This window comes from Myripristis murdjan, chromosome 6 (assembly GCF_902150065.1).
Source record: "Myripristis murdjan chromosome 6, fMyrMur1.1, whole genome shotgun sequence".
In the NCBI taxonomy this organism is placed as follows: domain Eukaryota; kingdom Metazoa; phylum Chordata; class Actinopteri; order Holocentriformes; family Holocentridae; genus Myripristis; species Myripristis murdjan.
This window is the reverse complement of record NC_043985.1, coordinates 20,645,936-20,664,774: the sequence shown is the minus strand read 5'-3', so window position 1 is coordinate 20,664,774 and position 18,839 is coordinate 20,645,936.

Below are 18,839 nucleotides of genomic sequence, written 5' to 3'. Positions count from 1 at the left end.
TGTGCCACCAGCTGAGGCGTTAATACAAATATAGCAGATAATTTGTGAACTAACCTGTTTTTAAGTGGCAGCCCCTAAAAGTGTGACTGGCAGGTGGGGAAACATGGAAGGAATAATTAGATATTTGCCGTTACAGATCCACCCTGAGAATATGGATTCTCCAGGTGACACAACTTTCGGAGTACAGGACTCAGATCTAAATTATTAAGATTTTCTTTCCTTGTAAGGATTTGTTGTTTATTATTATTATTATTATTATTATTATTTAGTATTTATGTATTTGTTGTCTGTTTATTTATTTATTTATTTTTTATTGCTCAAGAATCCTTCTCTTAAAATAATTATGGTTAGAAATGGGAAGACAAATAATTGCATGTTAAGTGGCAAAGTTAATGCAGAGAAAAGAACATCTCTTTTAAAGATCTCCTTAGCTTTAGCTGTTTTCTTTTAAAGAGAAATAGTAGGGCAATTGATAAAGTCTAAGCCCCACCCTCACCGCCTCTCCTTTTTGTAATCACAGGCAGTTTGGCAGCACAACGTAATTAGTTTGCACGCCAGATTTCCCATGAGTCCCAACCCAGCTCAAAGCCAATCCCTTCCTCATCAGCAGCCCAGAGACTAAACACCTACTTTATCTGGTTCCCCCAAGGCTGTCCATCCGTGGGGAGTCAGGGTGCCCTCAAAAACATTGCCAATGAAGGCTCCAATGCCTCAGGCTGATATGGGTGAAACTTCAGATGGCAGATGGCACAGGAGAGGAAAAAGACCATATCTTTAAGGTAGAGCTGCCAAACAAAAGTGGAACATTATATCCTAGAGCCTTATATCCTAGGGCCAAGATTAAAGCATAAAATAAGTGTTGAAAAAAGAGCTGCAAATGTCTTCATTTCAAAATTTCTAAGTGGTCAAAAGTGTCTGATGTGTGGAGGCATGCTGCAGGGTATGTTTTATGCAGTTTTCATCAGTTGCCAATAAGTCAAGGGAATGTTTCTCAGTTTGGTCAAATGTTAGCATGCTGAGTGTTATTTAGAACTGTGCCTTAACTTGTATTATGTTCACATCAGTATCACAACAGGTACTCTACATCTTCTAATCTGTCAGTGTGTGACAAATATACTCTACTATATTTGAACAAAAGAAAATCATGAAGGCCACAGTCTTTTTTTCTCCATCTTATCCAATACACTCTTTTCATTTTAAGTATTTGGAGATGTGCATACATCTGAATTACCTCTGCCAGTCAACAGCAAGAAGTGATCGGGCAGTTTTTAATACCACTAGGCCCATCTGGGAGAAGGACCCTTTTCATTCGACATACTTGGCTGCTTGTCGCCTCACCATAATGGGTGCGCTGAACGAGCTCTGAAGCAATAGCCAATTAAATGCCTTGAAGGGGATGCCTCGAGGCCCTGCATGAAAGGCTTCAGGTGTGAAATGCTTGTTTTTCAAGAGTGCTGCAAATGTTGGCTGCTTTCAAGTTTGCTATTGCCCCGCTGGCTTCCCCTTCCAGCCCACCCCTGCAGCCCTTCTCATGTGGAGGAGGGGTAGAGGGTAGAGGTGATGGGCAAGAGAAGACCACTTAAGTACAATTTTCTATTCAGTGTTCCAAACCTGTGCACTCTCGTGTTTTTCACTGCTGCTTCGTAAGAGCGAACAGAGTTTCAGATGATGCAGACAATAGCTTTTTAGCGCACAATGGAGAGAAGAGGAGAATCTGAAGGGCAGACAGGGGAAAATATGGATGAGACTGAAAGTCTGTGCGCGAATCCAAACCAAAGTCTGTGGTGGTGGTTAGTGGGTTTAGGAGGCGGGGGCCGCAAAGGCGATGAATTGTTTGCTAATTGTGGTCATTTCTGATCAGAATGTGACAAGTTCAGTGACTGCTTTATACTATTATAGAATATAATGCAATTCTGAGAGATGTTTCTGCATCATAAATTTGTTTTCAATCCCACCAAAGGAAGGGACAAATTTGGTTCATTTTTTTTTTTGGGGTGTGCTTTGTCCCGGTTTGCACCTATTTGTACATGTAAGGTGTCTATATTTTTGTCTACATTGAAATATTTGAATCCCAAATTGCAATATTTCTCCTTACAAAATGCATTGCTCACCTAGATGTTGGGAAGCAGTCTGAGATCATTGAGGAGTAACATTAAAAGCTGCCTATGGGGACTGAGAGGGAATAAATCCAGGGGATATTAATCTTATTAGGATCATACATCATCATGGTGTCAGGTGAGGAGACAAATGAATGGGTGCCTGTTTATCTGAGCTAAGCTATGTGGTTTACCTAGCCATCGCTCAGGGCACATATTGCCACTAATAAATTGGTTAAGTCTTAGCAGAGTGATTGTAATGAAGTTAAGGGAGTAGACTGCCTGGGCTCTCACCACTACAGCCAGCACATTCTCGCATCCCCCTTTTTATCTGTCCAGATTGGGAGAGCCCCTTCGATAAGATGAAGAGGGGAGAAATCAAAATAAATGGAGTCCATTAAAAGCAGCAATGCATCAACTGCTTGATAAAGTGATTAATAAACAGGCTGGGATTGTGATTGATTAAAGCATTTAATCAAACTGTTAAACAGGCACTATTGGCAATGGTGCATAAACGCCCTATGTAAGATATAAAACGACACTATATTTAGAACTATTGTCTTTTCTCTCTCTCTCATTACCTACCCATGCTAGTCTAAAAACATTTACAATCACATAAAATTTTTAGGTTAAAAAAAAAAAAAAAAAAAAAAACAGCTCACTCAGTTTTGCATGACTCTAATGATAATCATGCCATGATTTGTCGACATAAGCCTACTTGTGGCTCTCTCAAACCTTTGCACCATTTCCCCCTTTAAACAAAAGAGCACTGATTGACTTAAGTGGTTATATGGACTCATTAAAGATGTTTTAAATATGCCTGGATACACTTGCATTAGGCTTCCAAACACTTACTAATCAATGACTAAAATCACTTGCAAATTCTGAGGGGGTGGAGGAGTGGGCAATGAAAGGCTGGCAATAACATTTATGAGACTTAAATGTCATTCAAACTCACTAATGCAAAGGGAAATACATAGAGCAGATTGACATGTTGAGCTTGGTAAAGTTCAGCCTTGATGTATGGCACATTAAGATGGGAAATTACAGATGTTGTAATTATCGGCAATGAGTGACCTCGTGTGGTAAAGGGTGCCGGGTTAAAGCACTGTACTTTGCTTTTTAGATGTGTAGCACAAGAAAAGATTGGCATATATCTCCAAATGGCATGCTTTTATTTAAAATGAATGTGGCATATTGTTGTGAGAAAGTAATGTTAAGAATGATTTCTGTAGTCAGAGGAAATTTATGTTGTTCATTCACCTTCATGGACTGTATAGTTGGGAAGAGGGTACATTTATTCTGGTAGCTATTTTCATGGTTTGGAATCATCAGTTCACACTTAACTGTTTGAATTCACACGAATGCACTATAAATGACCAAAGGAGTCATTACACTTTGAATAAAGAGAAAAACACAAATCAGTACAACCCATTGCTTCTTTACAGACCTCAAACCAGTGAGTACTGTGCTTGTTCCCAAGGGCTCGGCTACACCTGGGCCAGTGATGGCTTATGCGTGTAAAACAATTCATAAGAAATAGTAGTTGGCCTGACATTAGCTACAAGAGTCTATGGTAAGAGTGTATTATAGCAAGCGGCTCAGTGGCTAAATAGGCAAAGGGAATCATGCACTCACTGCCATGGGTTTGAGCCCAGATTGCAACCTCTATCATTTGTCATCCACTGTCACTCTTTCCTGCATTGTCTCTGTAAACCATCTAATAAAACTATTCAAAAAAAAAGAGAGTGCATCAAATGGTCTTTCCCTGAACTTTCCTGAACTCTGTACCAAGCCAACAATTTCACAGAATCAGGAAAAGTACCAGTTTGGCAAAAAGGCGTGTTGGGTTTGTGAAGGGGGCTGAGTCTACTTTGAGAAAAGCACCATCTTCAGACCCACATTCCCATATCTGTGTCAGCCTCAAGCGTTTCAAAAACAAGCTGTAGATGCACATGTTCACTGCACACACATACACACACAAAACAATTTTTTTTTTTTTTTTTTTGCTTATAATTGGCATGGCATGATACAGGCTGAAGAAACAACTTACTATTAATGATATACTTCAATTAGTTAGTTTTTTTTTGTTGTTGTTTGTTTGTTTGTTTTTTTTAAGAGTAATACAAATCTGATGTTCCACTGTTGAAACTGACAGAGTATACACTGTTTAATCTGAAGTCTCCCACAAATGAATAGAAGTCAAATGAACGACACATGAATGACTTGTTAATTATGTAAATGGCGTGCTGCAGGAACCTGGTAGGTTGCGGGAACTCTGTCATCTAAAAGGGTATGGTGAGTGTGATAATGTTACAGCTTGGCAAGGCTCTCTTGATGTAATGACAGGTCAATTTGACTGGCTTTATGCTTTGCACCCTGGCTCTTTTCTCTGGGTCTGGTGTGGTTGCCCCCACCACCTCCCCCATTCCGCTTTTTCGTGTCCCTTGGACTTTGATTTCTCCTTTGTTCTATTGGCTCCTCTACTGACACTTCCCAAGAATAAGAGATGCCACACAACCATGACCCCTTCACACCACCGAGATGACCTTTGTCTCCTCCATGCATGACCTCTCACCTAAAAGCTGACAGCTTGATTAATTGAAGAATGTTATGATTTATGAGTATCTTCTCAGCATGATTAACAAGGCAACAGGTGGCACAACCAAACAGCTACCAGGAACATTTCTTATAGAAAGGAAAACAATAGAGGACTATATTTAGAAACCATGTTTTGTCCAACAGTGACTTTCAGTTTGGTTAAGCCATACATCATTTTGACTTTTTTGTCCACCACTGCATTCTGGATATCTTAAACCTTTGTGCCTAACTTAGATGCAGAGGAGGACGTCACATCCCAAGAATGTGATTAAGTAAAATGTTTATCACATTCTCAAAGATCATCAAGTCTCAAAAAATGTAATAATTATTGTATGAACTATGTGGATCATAAGAGTGGAAGATGTTTTATTGCCTGGTTGAAAGGTTGAAATCCACTTGAAGAGGAAATGTTGGCTTTTTTTTTTTCTTTCTCTTTTTTTTTTTTTTTTAACTAAGCATCTTTTCCTCAACTGGATTTCTACATATGTGAATGGCTCTCACTGCACATGGTGATTGAGGATAGGGTGTTAATGCATGGCTCTGCACAGCAAAAAAAATGTCATTTAGAGAGCAGCATGTTCGAGGAAACATTGTCAGTCGTGACATGGGGCCACGTCCAATTGTCTACCCAAAGCTTTGGTAGTTAACTCACCTGACAGCTTCCTAGATAAGTCGGCGGTATAGTCAAGACACTTACTGCGCAATGGGAGCAAGGGGTCCAACTCAGGTGACAAGGGGATGGGGGTGTTGAAGAGGTCATTTGAGACCTTCTCATCGACTAAGTCAGTCAGAGACAATGCCTATAGAGTAGGATCGCAGTCTCATGACACAGTGTCACGAGTAGACTGTCCAGCTGAGTGAAAGCGCATGGTAAGATGTGGCCTTTTCTTTTGACATGGATTTGTTCTGACCTTAGCTTCAGGCTGTGACAACTGATGGATGATTGATGGTGCCGTTTCAGCAGTGTCAGTGGAAAGCCAAGCACCTCTGAGAAAGCGTTGCTCTGACCTGCAGTGACCTGGCTCTGACTTGTGTTGGACAACAAAAGATAGTCAATGAGAAGTGACAACTACAGTTTGCGTCCATTGCTCCTGATAATTGCCCAGAAAGTGTTTTTTTGTTTGTTTCTGGCCTTCAACCAATATCAAGGTCCTGAAGCAGTGGTAATTTTGCAGTGCCACATTCACTTTAGTATCTGCACTCACACAGTTTTTTTTTGTTTTTTTTTTTTACAAATAGTGCTTGCTGCTGCTATCTAAATCATCATGTCAGTGTTCAGTGACAGAAAACGTAGAATGAGGGTGGCAGTGATTGTATACTAAGATCCACATCAGTACATCTACTTCGCAAACACACTGGGGTGAAACAACTGCATCATGTCAAGTTCCAGCAGCTGACGGGTACTGGTTACAAAAATGGTCGAGCACCGTGTTTGCTAAGAATTCCCATCAATGAAAAATTAATTATCTGAGATTCAGCAAAGGTTAATTTTGGTCATAGACCTTTCGATCTGGAGGTGCTGACCCCAGTAGCACCACTCGCTGCACTTGTGCCTAGCCGAGGTGACACAGGCAATGACCTGTGACATGGGCAGTGACAACAGAGTAAACTGGGCCATGCTCCCCTGCCTCACCACGCCTGAAGAGCTTAGAGGGCTCCCAGCTGAGGAGAGCAGGTTAAACCACAGTGCTGCTCCCATGTCACCCGCCCAGCCCATGATCGGTAGCTCAGTCCTCAACAAACCCTCCCCAGTCCTGCCACCCACCCCTGTTGTCTCCTAGAGACAGTGCTGCCCACCGCTGGTTGCCCCATATGTTTGGGCTGCACACAAGGTGGTTTCTCGGATACTGTGGTTGCTAATTATAAATTTAATTTGCATTTTAATTAGAATGGTGGAAAATTAAAGCCTGCCAGCTGGAGAATTTCAAAACGCTTTCTCTCCCTCCTTTTTCACTCCCTCTCTTCTCCTCTAGTTTAGAATGAGCATTACTCTGTCCCTTATTCATTTATATTAGCACAGCAGTTGCACCATCATCTAGTCCCTCCTTGACTATCACTTCCTACTCAGGACAGTGTGTAGTGTCTGTATTAGAAACTATCATTTATGAGTATTCCTGTCATATAATGTTGAGTGATATGTTTTGCTAAACTTGAATGATGTGTGTGGTGACATCATCCATGTTCGCAACCCCTTATTCATAAAATATGATTTTACTTATTTGATATCTCTCTTGACCTAGTTGAGCTTATTCAATTCTAAGTATTAAATGTTGATTTTAATTATTATTTTATTGAGAGTGTTCTTCTTTGGTATTTTGGCCAGCAAAACAAGGTCCAAATTCCTGTCATGGTGCTCAATTGACACACTTTACGCACGCTGGGAAGTGAGAGATCTGCATGTGTGGGCTGGTAATATCATTCAGTTTTGGTCATTATTTTCCAATCTCCATAATTCGTCCCGTTCCCTGTGTTGTTCCTCCATGGTCATTCTCATTCCCTCTCTCACCTCCCACGGGCGTCCTTGCTCAATAATTGTCATTAATTGATTGACAGCTCTGATAGACCCAACTAACCCCAGTTCTGCTCTCATGTCTATGTTTTAAATGAGAGCTTGTACATTCAGTGACCTTGTCTGCCCATCAGCTGTCAGCGAATGTGAAGCCTATCCAGAGAATGTCTCACCTTAGCAAAGTAAACCGTCCTAAATGATTGTAATGGCTTTGTGAATGTTTCTGTTTCATTGCATTGTTCATGGTAAAAGCTGGTTTAAGTTTTATCAAAATTCCTTTGAATGTAGATTTCAAGTATGCATTTATCATTATTTTCCTCTTCATGCCTCTACCTTTTAATTTAATTCCACCCCTCACACAAGTGAATGAGAGAGGGTGGTTACTTATACATACCCTTTTTGTACAGATTTGAAGGTTATCCAAGACTGTGCTGTTAATGTGTTCAGGATTCAAATACGTGCTTTGAGTTCTCCCAAACATGAGCTGCTTAGTGTATAAGCCTTCCTACCAAGAACACATTAACAGCAGGATGCCCAGTTTAATTTCAAAGAGTAATTTCACTAAATTTGAGTCATATTAATGCAAATGATGTAAATATAAATATAGCTCCACTAAAAATGAGAAAAATCAAACTCAACCTTTTTCTTTGACAGGATTAAAAAGAAATAGCAACACTATTGAAGACATGCATCACAGAGACAAACTGAATGTTGGTTAAACTGTGAGTTCATACTTCATTTCACCTTAGGTCCATTTATGATTTCTTTTGTGGGGTTATGGCTTTCCAAATAAAAAGAGCTAAACATTTTAGGCTTTGAACATAAATATTAACAGTTTTACAGTAGACAACTCCTCCTCCTTTTTACAGCTGAACCACTGTTAAACAGTCCCTGTACCTTTTTTTTTTTTTTTTTGCAGTGCACTGTTTCCATGCATGTAGTATATCCTAGGCACATGTAATGTCTGACATTCTTCCAGGTTGTTTTGGTTTGGGAGGCTGCCAGCCCCAGTTTTGCACCTCTGTGCAGGCCCAGTTTGATGTGGTGTGAATAACATTCAGACATACACACACGCCCTCATTAGCATTCATTCAGGGAAGCAATGCAGGATACCCTCTCTGCTCTGAGGGTGGCATTTGGCAAGGGCCAAATACACCTGGCAAAAAGTCTCCATCTTTCCCTAGTCCATCATATTCATTGCATTTAGTTTTCCATCCCACACACCAAAACATTCTTTGTTTTGTACCAAAACATGTTTTATGGAAGCTCATTACTTGACAGGCAGTACACATTTATTTATGTTAGACAGCGTGTAGTAACAATTACACCACAGGCTCTGAAATTTATAGTAAAATCTTGTAATACAGTGGGGGAGGGGGGATTCTCTGCAGAGATGAGATTAAAGTAATGATTAAATAAAAATAAATAAATAAATAAATAAACCAAAAGAGAACAGTGCATTCAAATGACCCACAGACAATCTGGCATGCAACAGCTTCTCACTCTAAGGCATGGATCCATCAGTGTAGGTCTGGAGCAACAGTGGCTATGTGAAAAAGGCTTGGCAAAAAGAAAGCACGCATTCTCCAGATCTGAATCTGTGGACTGCTGTGTCTGCTACTCTGTATAACAATCCCTCTGTCTCTTGACGTAGGACACATCCCTTCTGTTACTTGATCTTGCTCAGATATTGCTCAGACATTTTTTAGCTGCTACAGTCTGTCCTGCTCATGCTAGGACCATTGATAATAAGACTCAGTATCATTTTTTTTTTTTTTTAATTTATAAGGACATACAGACTCTTAAATGAAAAAAACAAAAACAAAAACCCTCTCACAAATTTGTCATCTAAAGCAGAGAAAAGGTAAATACTTACTTTACCAAATGGTTAAGGCAGAGTAGTTTTAGTTGTCACATCTCTGTTGAAATTCAGTGTTAAATTTGGGCTTCAGGTTTAAGAAAACAGTAATAAACAATCGGTTGTTCTACTTTCTTCAGCACTTCTAGAAATCCAGGGAATGTGTTCTTGTAGCTGAAAAATTGTCATGACAGTTGTCTCGTGAAGACCCCTTTCAAGTTTATCTTTGTCAATTGTCAAATATTTGAGTCTATGAAGTGGTGTGATGAGGTGCAGAGACAGATATTTGAAGGGATTTTAACTCATTTGAGCAATTACATGCTTAACTGGCCCAAGATAATCTGTCATCCAAAGCTTCTGTCTCTGGCTCTCCCTCTCTTTCCCTATCCTCCACTCTCTCATACCCTCCTACGTGGCACAAGAGAAGCTTAGAATAGTGGGATTTAGAGCACAAAAGCTTACCCTGAATAGAATGAAGGCCTCAGAGAAATTAATTGCTTCTAACAAACAGCATGACTGCTAGCATGTTTTGTGTGCCATTCTTATCAGCCTCCAGAGGTAGAGGGTAGACGACAGGTCTGGGAGGGGTGAACCTATGAACATAGTAGTACAGTCATTTTCACTTATTTTGTAAGAGCAAAGGATTTATGCAGTGGTTTTGTATAGACCCAGTGAATAAGTCTTATAGTGGGTATAATATATGCTCATATCTGAAAGGAGCAGGATAGCCTAAATTTGAGATCAGGGAAATAATTTAAGTGATCTGCACAATTTATTGTCATCAGAGACATTAATAGATATATATAGATACATATCGACAGATTGATAATGTAACTGATCATAAATCATCTATATTTAAATGCCCAACCATTGAGATTAAAATAAAATTTAAAATGAATACAAGTTATTTTAACACTTAGCTACAGCTACCCTGAGTCAAAAACTTGTTCAAAGGTTGAAGATATCATCATACATAACCTTTTATTGATAGGATCATCTCTTTTCTTTTATCAACCAAGAGTTTATGTGAGGATGTAAATACACTTTTTTTCCCTACATAATGCACACTGTTTGTATCTTAACATCTTGTTTATATCAAAGCCGGAACAGCCACAGACAGCATATGCAGTATACATTTCCCATTAATTTAGAAAAAAAAAAAAAAAAAAAAAAAGTTGTCTGTCTATAACAATTAATTAACAGTAAAGTAGAGAATTGGAGAGCATTCAGGAAAGCATTAGCTAAGGCAGTTATGGGATTCGCTTTTCTGAGGGTGTGTGGCATATTTGCCCCAGTTCTGTTCTCTGCTTGCTCCCACTCCCACATGTCACCATTCTGTCTACCACCACCAGCGTGGCATCTATCATCCACCACAGACGCCACGGCACCCCACAAAAGGAGGCTGGAGCATGCACAAAGACATTTGCATTTTTGCATCTCATTATGGTTATAATTGCATGCCAGTGGAAGCAGCTCGCTCTCCATTATCTCGCGTAATTTTATCAGTGACGTTTGAAATGCATGTTTAAATGTCAATTATTGACTACAAAGAAGGAGTGACCTTTGTGGAGTCATCTCTCTCTCTCTTTCTCTTTCTCCCATTCTCTCTCTCTCTCTCTCTCTCTCTCTCCCTCTCTGTCTATCTGTCTTTATGGTCTCACAGTGGTCAGTCCTCGTGTGCTGTCTGTTTTGGCTCCTCTCAGTGCAATGCTTGCTCGCTATATGTTGACTGACTTTGTTTATCACGTTCCATGACAACAGCCAGTTGACACACATGCTGTTAATAATGTTAATGTACTCAGTCGCGAACGCCTTTCTGAAGAATCTCTCATCTAAACAACTGCTATAATAAGAAGGCATCCATGACCACGATACAACATATTGCTTCATATGTATGAGTGATAAGCGATGAACTTATTACCAGCTTCACTTGGATCCATTACATATAGGCACATTATAGTCATAGCATGGATACATACACCATGGCTGTCCCTGCGCCATCATCATGCATTAAATTTCATTGAAAGTGATCAATAAAAAGCCATGATAAATCTGTTCTTTTTTTTTTTTTTTAATTTTTAGAATAATATACACACATACCAACACTGAACTACTTTTAGAACAGCCAAGGTAAGACGAAGAGATTGGTAAGAGTCTCTCAGATATTGAAACAAGAAAATCATAATAATTTTAAACATTAAATTGCATTTATTTACGTAACTACCGATATCTATTAGCCGATAATGTGTTTTAAGTCGTTGGGCAGTTGTAGCTAAATTTTTTTTTTTTTTTTTTCAGTAGCATTTTATGACTAAATCTTGTTCAGTTTGATTCAAAGTAGATCTGTCTTTAATATTCTCATTCTATGCAGGGTATTCTTCGTTTTTCTCCTGAAAACTGAATAATAAATGAATAGAGAATCAACATTCTTCTAAAATCATCATGCATCACTCATTTGAGTTGTAGCTGATGAATGGCGTTATTGAATTTCTACTTACTGCGAGGATTGCAGCCAATGGAATAATTATCAACTTTCACATATCAAAACCACACACACAACACCATATTGTTAATACAGTATACAACATGACTGTATGCACTGCATATTACTGCGGCAGAATGAGCAAGCATGTAATGAGCTGACAACCAGAGGATCCGTAATCTTTAAGAGTTTATCAAACTACAGTACTTGCACCTTCTAATTAAAGGAAGCACAACCCACCAGGATACATTTACATTTGATTTGATCTGGAGCAGAAAATCTCCCTATTAGCATCCTCCTCCCTATGAATATGACAGTAATTGCAGTCTAACTCTGTTCCTGTTGTCTTTCTCTAGCTGAACACATTTAGCAAATTTACCTCGTACTGTAGGTTATTATTGTGCCATACAGTCTTGGGAATCAAATAAATCACTTAGGTTATCTTATTAATTAAGTCAAAATAAATGTGCTAGAGCTAATTTATTCTCTCCAAATACCATGGGATCTCCCACTGCAACTAATGGCATAGTCTGACATTTTGCAGTCTTAACAAATAACAAGTATTTCATTTGGATTTTTCCAATTAGACATCATTTCTTTTTTCTGTAACAAAGTATGTATATCTAAATTTGCATCACTAAGTTGTGCACGAGTGTCGACTGAGTTTTGAACCATTTAAGTAAAACTAATTTAAACTTGGGGCATTTTGTGAACAAACCATAACACCTCAGATTCCATATGTTACTGTGGTGAAAATATCAGACATATATTTTTGTAGTATACATGCAATTAAGAATGGCATCCAATCATTCTGTAGTAAGATGAATATTAAACACATAATCCTGTGTTTGCATTACTTTTCACCTTGTATGCTTGGAGAAAATTTCCTCATTGATACACACGTTAGTAATTTAGCAAGTGTTTGCCTAGCAACAGTCCAAAGCAGATGATGACACTCAGAGCAACTGTATAACCCAGGCATATGACAGCGGTGAACCTCGGTGCCCCTGCCCTCACCCACCCCTCAGGCCCTCAGTGGAATAACACTTGATCCATAGCTCTTGAGTCTCTCTCCACGCCTCTCTTTTACGGCCTGTGGGCATATGAAGACCTCAAGCCAGCCATGCTTATCTGACCCTAACCTTGGCGTATGGTGACCTTGACCTGCACCTCACCCCTTCCTCATCCTCAGGGCTACATCTGTTCCTTTCCCCAGGACACCCAAGTAGTTAGTGATATTGAAACATCACCTTGGGGTTCCATTTGTTTTCTCTGGAGAGGTCAGCGAGGGGTTGTCATTAGGGCTGAACTTGATCCTTTGCTTCCCCAGAAATTGGTCTGCCTATGCTAAAAGTGAACACACTGTAAATAATGAGCATATAAGCATGAAACAGAATCTCAGCATTGACAGAGTGTACTTTGGCTTAAGCTATAGATCCACTTATGCATAGTCAAATATACGTAATAAACGTAAAACTACACAGCTATGTATTTAAAGTAGAAATTTAGCACATAAGGTAGACAATGTTCAACCAACAGGAGCCTCCATATTTTCTCATGCAACCTGGTTTGATATGATTTGATATGATGATGGTTAGATCTGGTGGGGAAAAAAGATAAAGATGCTTAACTATTTAATTTGTTGTCACTAGTCTCATCAAGCCATTATAGCTGCTGGAAATGTAGTTCATTGCATATAATGCTTTTCATCTGAAATAATGCATACATTGTATCAGCCACACAATGCATTTGGATGCACTGTCATTTCAACTCCTGTGATTTGTCCCAGGATAATATCTTGATTGTGATGCCCTTTATTATTTTGCCTAGTGTTTCAGCAGTTCCATGATTTGGCTGACCTTTGTGGGACTCTTCCCCTTTATTCTCTCCGGCAAAAACACACATCCTTGCCACATGGCTACAGAACAGTGCAGGAAGACAACGCTGATATTAATATTAATGAGGATACATAGACAATGTCAGGTTTTAATAGATAATAAATTAAAGGATTCTCATTGATTGTTAACTGTGCATGTGCAATGAACATCACCCAAGGCAGGATGCTGTCTTTGTAAGCAATGATATTTTAATAAATCATATGAGGGATTGAAAATGGTTTTCCTGCCATACAGATCAAATTCAAGCCAGACACCATGAAAGAAAGATGTGTTTGGGAAATGAAGGGATAGAGAGAAAGCCTCATAGCAGTATTGTGTTCGCTAAGTAACTGAAAATGTATTTTCCATCTCTATCAATCCCATGGTATCATATCACTCTGGAGTCAAGGGAGAGGCTAAAGGTTACAACTCTGAAACATGGCATTGATCCTAACACCTGACAGCATCTCTCTCTCTCTCTCTCTCTCTCTCTCTCTCTCTCTCTCTCTCTCTCCCTCTCCCTACATCTCTCCTTTCTTTGTAATTATAATGCAAGTCATTTGCTGCTTTTGTTTCCTAATACCATTTTTTTTTTTTTACAATGATGAATTACATTATGAATACAAAAAGAAACAGAAAACATCTTAGTATTACGTTATTATTACATACATATATACCCATGATGTTATCAAAGAGAATAGTTTAGCGGTCAAATTATTCTCTGCTCTTATGCTCTCTATTACATTGGTCCCCAGGTATGGCTGAAATCAAAGGTGTTGTCAAACCCAGTGTTCTCTGCATATCATAAATCAGACCTAACTGACATTTTTTTTTAAAGAGAATGAATATCCACCCACTCTCTGTGGAAGGGCCATGGTATTTGTATGGTCAATGTGACCTTTCTCTGTACCCTCTCAGATTAGGTGCACGACATAGAAAATTGCGCTCTTGCTGCAGTCCATAAATCATACTGAGCCATTTTTTTCTTTAAAGAGGTATGTAAATACCAGTGTACTAGCTAGGTAAACAACACTAACCCTGATACAAATGGCTTGAAAATTGAAGAAAAGCACCTTATTTTTCAGCTGAAATTGCTTTTGAAACCCAGTTCTGGCACATGGGATGAAGGAGCCATGAAATGATTTGTGCTGGGGGAATAGAAATGGGTTGATGATAACCACACTCGACACAGTTCCTGTGTTGGGGAGTTCTAGCAATGATCAAAGATATCATTGTTGTACATTATTTCCCCCCATGCAGACCCCAAATGCATCTGTATCTGAAGTGACATCCAACCCCATGCACTCAAAGTATATTTCCTTCTAGGGGACAAAGGCCCTCTACCACAGTAGAGCTTGGGCCAAGCTTAACCAGTCAGTCCTGCTGCTGCCATACAAACCTCCAGAGAAAGTGTCTTTAACATCCATTTAAATAGTAAAAGTGCTGGATGTGATTTCTTTGCTGTTTGGAAACATCCTCATGAAACATAAAGAATAAAAAAATACAGTTCAAATGCTGATATGTGATGGCTGTTGCTCTCCACACGGTGCTCAGTACAAATTTGATGTCTCTTTTCAAAAGAGGTGATGTGAGAAAACCCTGCACCCTGACGCCTCTTCTAGATGCTTCAGGGTCCATTGACTTAGTGTATACAAAATGTTCAATAGTGAGGCAGGGCCATACTGATGTTTTGCAGGTAAAATGTTGATCTTTTTACCTGCAAAACATGAATGCAGACCTTCCTAAGATAGGTTAGATTTTCAGGTAAAATAGTAGCTAAAGTTCACTAACATTAGACAGAGCAAAATTCCAATTTCCAAATTACACTGAATGCCAGAATACTGAAAGCCGGTTTTGAGAGAAAGACCATGTTTTACCAAAGAAAAGCTTTGCTATAATCTGCTACATCAAATTAGTACACAATGATGATCCTTTTCCATCTTTTTTATGTATATAACAAAGTAAATAATTAATAGTTAAAGCATATAGCATATAACAAAAATTTGATTTCTGTTTTAGGTGAATTTAAGTGCAGCACTACAGTGAAATGAAAATGAAAACCTCCATGTAAAATAATAGGTTCAATAGTTCTCACTTGCTTTTGTCATAAAGTATACACACTAGTTCTGGGTCACACACTCTGGGTCTGCAGCATTTTCAACAAATGTTGGGCCTTCTGCTCAATGGTCTGTCTCCTCGGCATCTCTACCCATATGTAGCTGGACTGCTCTTAGCATCATGGAGACAAAGGGTAGTCATCTGTTCAGCAGGTTAACCAAGCATAATGAGCCAGTCTGCATCCTTTAGCCGTACAATGACTTTGTCTTCAAGGCCAATAAACCTGCTTGTTACTGAAAGCAGTGTGTTAGTTGTAACAACATGCTTACCATTTTTAAAAATCCCAAACTATATTTTCCTATGGCTTTTTGGCAATACAGCAGCACCCACAGTGCCACGCAGCCTGTCTCAAGGAGAACTACCAGACACAACCCATGATAGTCAAAGGGACAGCTAATTCCCAACATCTGGTACAAGCTGGTGCTGTCCGTAGTATCACCATGATTGTGGTTCCGCTATGGTGGACGCTGCTTGGCAGCTTGTGGCGTCAGACTGTTCAAGAGTCACCCCCATCGTGTTTTAAGCAGAACGGACGGAGAGCAAACTGTTTCATTTCAGCACGGTGGGCCATTGATGCCTGCAGTAGATCCCCTGTTATCTAATCAAACAGCACTGGTCAGTTATGATGCCAACTCCTAAATCCACAGCCGTCTGTAAAGCCGTGGGGGGAGATTAACCGCTACAGCGCCAATGTCCTACATTCAAAGACTTCCTCTTAAGATCTTTTTTCCTGGGAAGTACAGTTATCCATACAAGCAAACACAGACAGACACACACACACAGACATACAGCCTAAAGTAAGAGTCCTTCATGCTGTAATGGGGCTATCACAAAGACCACACAGCTTGCATTTTGGAAGAAGACTCGATGCTTTCTAAACCCTCTTTGTCTCAGGCCACTAGAATATCTCAAAGAGGCTTGAGCCTCAGCCGTCATAGAGCATTGGAGGATGTGTTGTGTTGCCATGTAGGTGCTGCCTTATGTCTGAGATACCCTACGAACAGGAGCAAAATGAGAACTCACAAAGAAAGATGGCCCAAGACATTTATCTTTCCCCCCTTGTGGTCTGCAGAAGCCTTAATAAGACCATGCATTCTACAATTACCCTGCTGTGTGGCTGCACTTCATTATGACCCAAGAAGCAGAAGCTCTCACATAGCAAGCAAAGAGCTCTGGGCACTTTTTTAATATTTATATCACAGTCTGGTGTGGCAGTAATGATATTAGGGAGCTGACGGAATTCTCCACCCAGCTGGACATGTTAATTGAGAAGGCAGGATTTAAAGGCAAAGTTCACATTTGTGCAGATGGTGGGACAATGCAAGATGGCAGACCTAGGTCAGTGTCATTTCCAAGCTATACCTTAATGGTAGCAGTTTTTTTCCCCTCCCTTTTCTTTTTTTTTCTGAAGTTTGATGCATGCTAGTCCCTGAGGTCCATAGCAGACTTTGGGGCTTGTCCCTTTACTTCCATGCCCTTGACAGAGGGCTACATTTTCTAGCTGATATAGTTGCAAAATTACTAACTTTTGCCAATCTCTATTTCCAAGTGTGTGTGAGTGTGTGTGAAGAGTTGCATGAATGTGCATGTGTGCATGGATATAGCATGATTGTGTGCATTTGTTGGCTGTCCAATTAATTGAAGTGCAAATATATGAAGGCAATAATATAAAGTCAAACATTTGTGATTATTTTTTTAAATATATGTCTTCTTTTCAGCTCCAAAGCAAGCTAATGTATATAATAAGCTATCTTAGCTTTTAGTAAAAGAAATATCTGAATGGAAAAAATGAGTGTGATGAAGCCATTCATCTACTTCTGTTATCAACATCAGGTGGCAGCCGTAATACTGTGGACATATTTGCCCCCAAGAAGTGTACGTGGTAGTTTATATAGCTTTCACAACGCATCACATGGAACAGGAAGTAATTTCACCAGAGCCAACTGCTGTGGGGACTAAGTTTATCTCCTGCAAATACCTGTCCCCTCACTCAGGGACCTATCCATATAAATTATGTGCAGCATTGTGTGGTGAGAATGTGGTCATGCAGCAACAGTATTGTTTAATTCTACTGTATGTGTCTCAAATAAAGATGATAAATTCTAAATAGATTATTATGACTGATGAGGTTACAATTATATGATGTAAATAGTAAAATTGCTGTAGTGCAGGCTTCAGTGAAGTCTGGGAAATTATATCAATTTTAGGAATAGATGCTGGTGCCATACTGCTGGGAAATCTAACAGATGGGCTATATCTATAGCGAGATGGATACTGTCGCACCACACATCTACATCAAATTAGAGTACCCACAGTGAGTCCATCCCCCACTCTGACCAAACACCGGAAAGCAGGTGTCTGCTTAATAATTTGGTCAAAGATCAGTGAGTTAAAGGTTGAGGCCAGGGGCAGAGAGGGCTGGGGTCATCCTGGTGCTAGGGAGGTGGTGAGACATGATCTCCTCAAGTCTGGAACAGCCAAACCCCAAGGTCATCCATTAGTGCTCTGGCCCGTTGGTGCTGGAAGACCCACAATAAATTTACTGTGCACCCTTAACCCTTTTAATACTCACCATGACCCAGATGAGGAGATCAGCTCCCTAAGGGAGGGGCATATTACATTATTAGCACTGTGCATCCATTGACAGCTATTACATTCTAACAATGTATTATCGGTGATTTCATAAATACTTAGAAACAAATATTAAACAATAAAGCACATAGCAGTCATTTTTAAAATTTGGTTCAGTCTTGAGTCTAGTATGTTATCAACAACAATACAATTGCCACAAAAAAGTCTGCTCCTGAGTCGACTTACTAATAATGTGGGTGAGATTGCATCTTTAATTTAAATTACTGCAAGATATTTTAATATCTAGAATCCTTCCCGTGGCCATCTGTGATCAGTTTCAAACATGCAGATGATAGTGTCACTGCCTGACCAAATTTTTAAAGAACATTGAGTTATGACTGATCATTATCTGCCGTTTCAAACAATGTACAACATATCTCCTTTAATGTGATGTATTTTCTTATTTTAACAAGAAAAGGTGAGGCTGCAAGGAAGGAGGAGGATGAAATGTCAACAGTGTCAACCACTCCCTTTAAATAGGACTCTCCTATGATCCCTTGCTACCCTGCTCGCTCAAACCTTTCCAGGTGTCAAGACTGGGTGTCTGAAAAAGAAATTAAAGTGACATAGTGTTGACAGGAAGAAAAGACATTCCAGTTTTCGCTCCTCTCAGGACATTGGGAGAGCCATCACCCTGGCTGAGACACAGGCACTAATGAATCAAGCA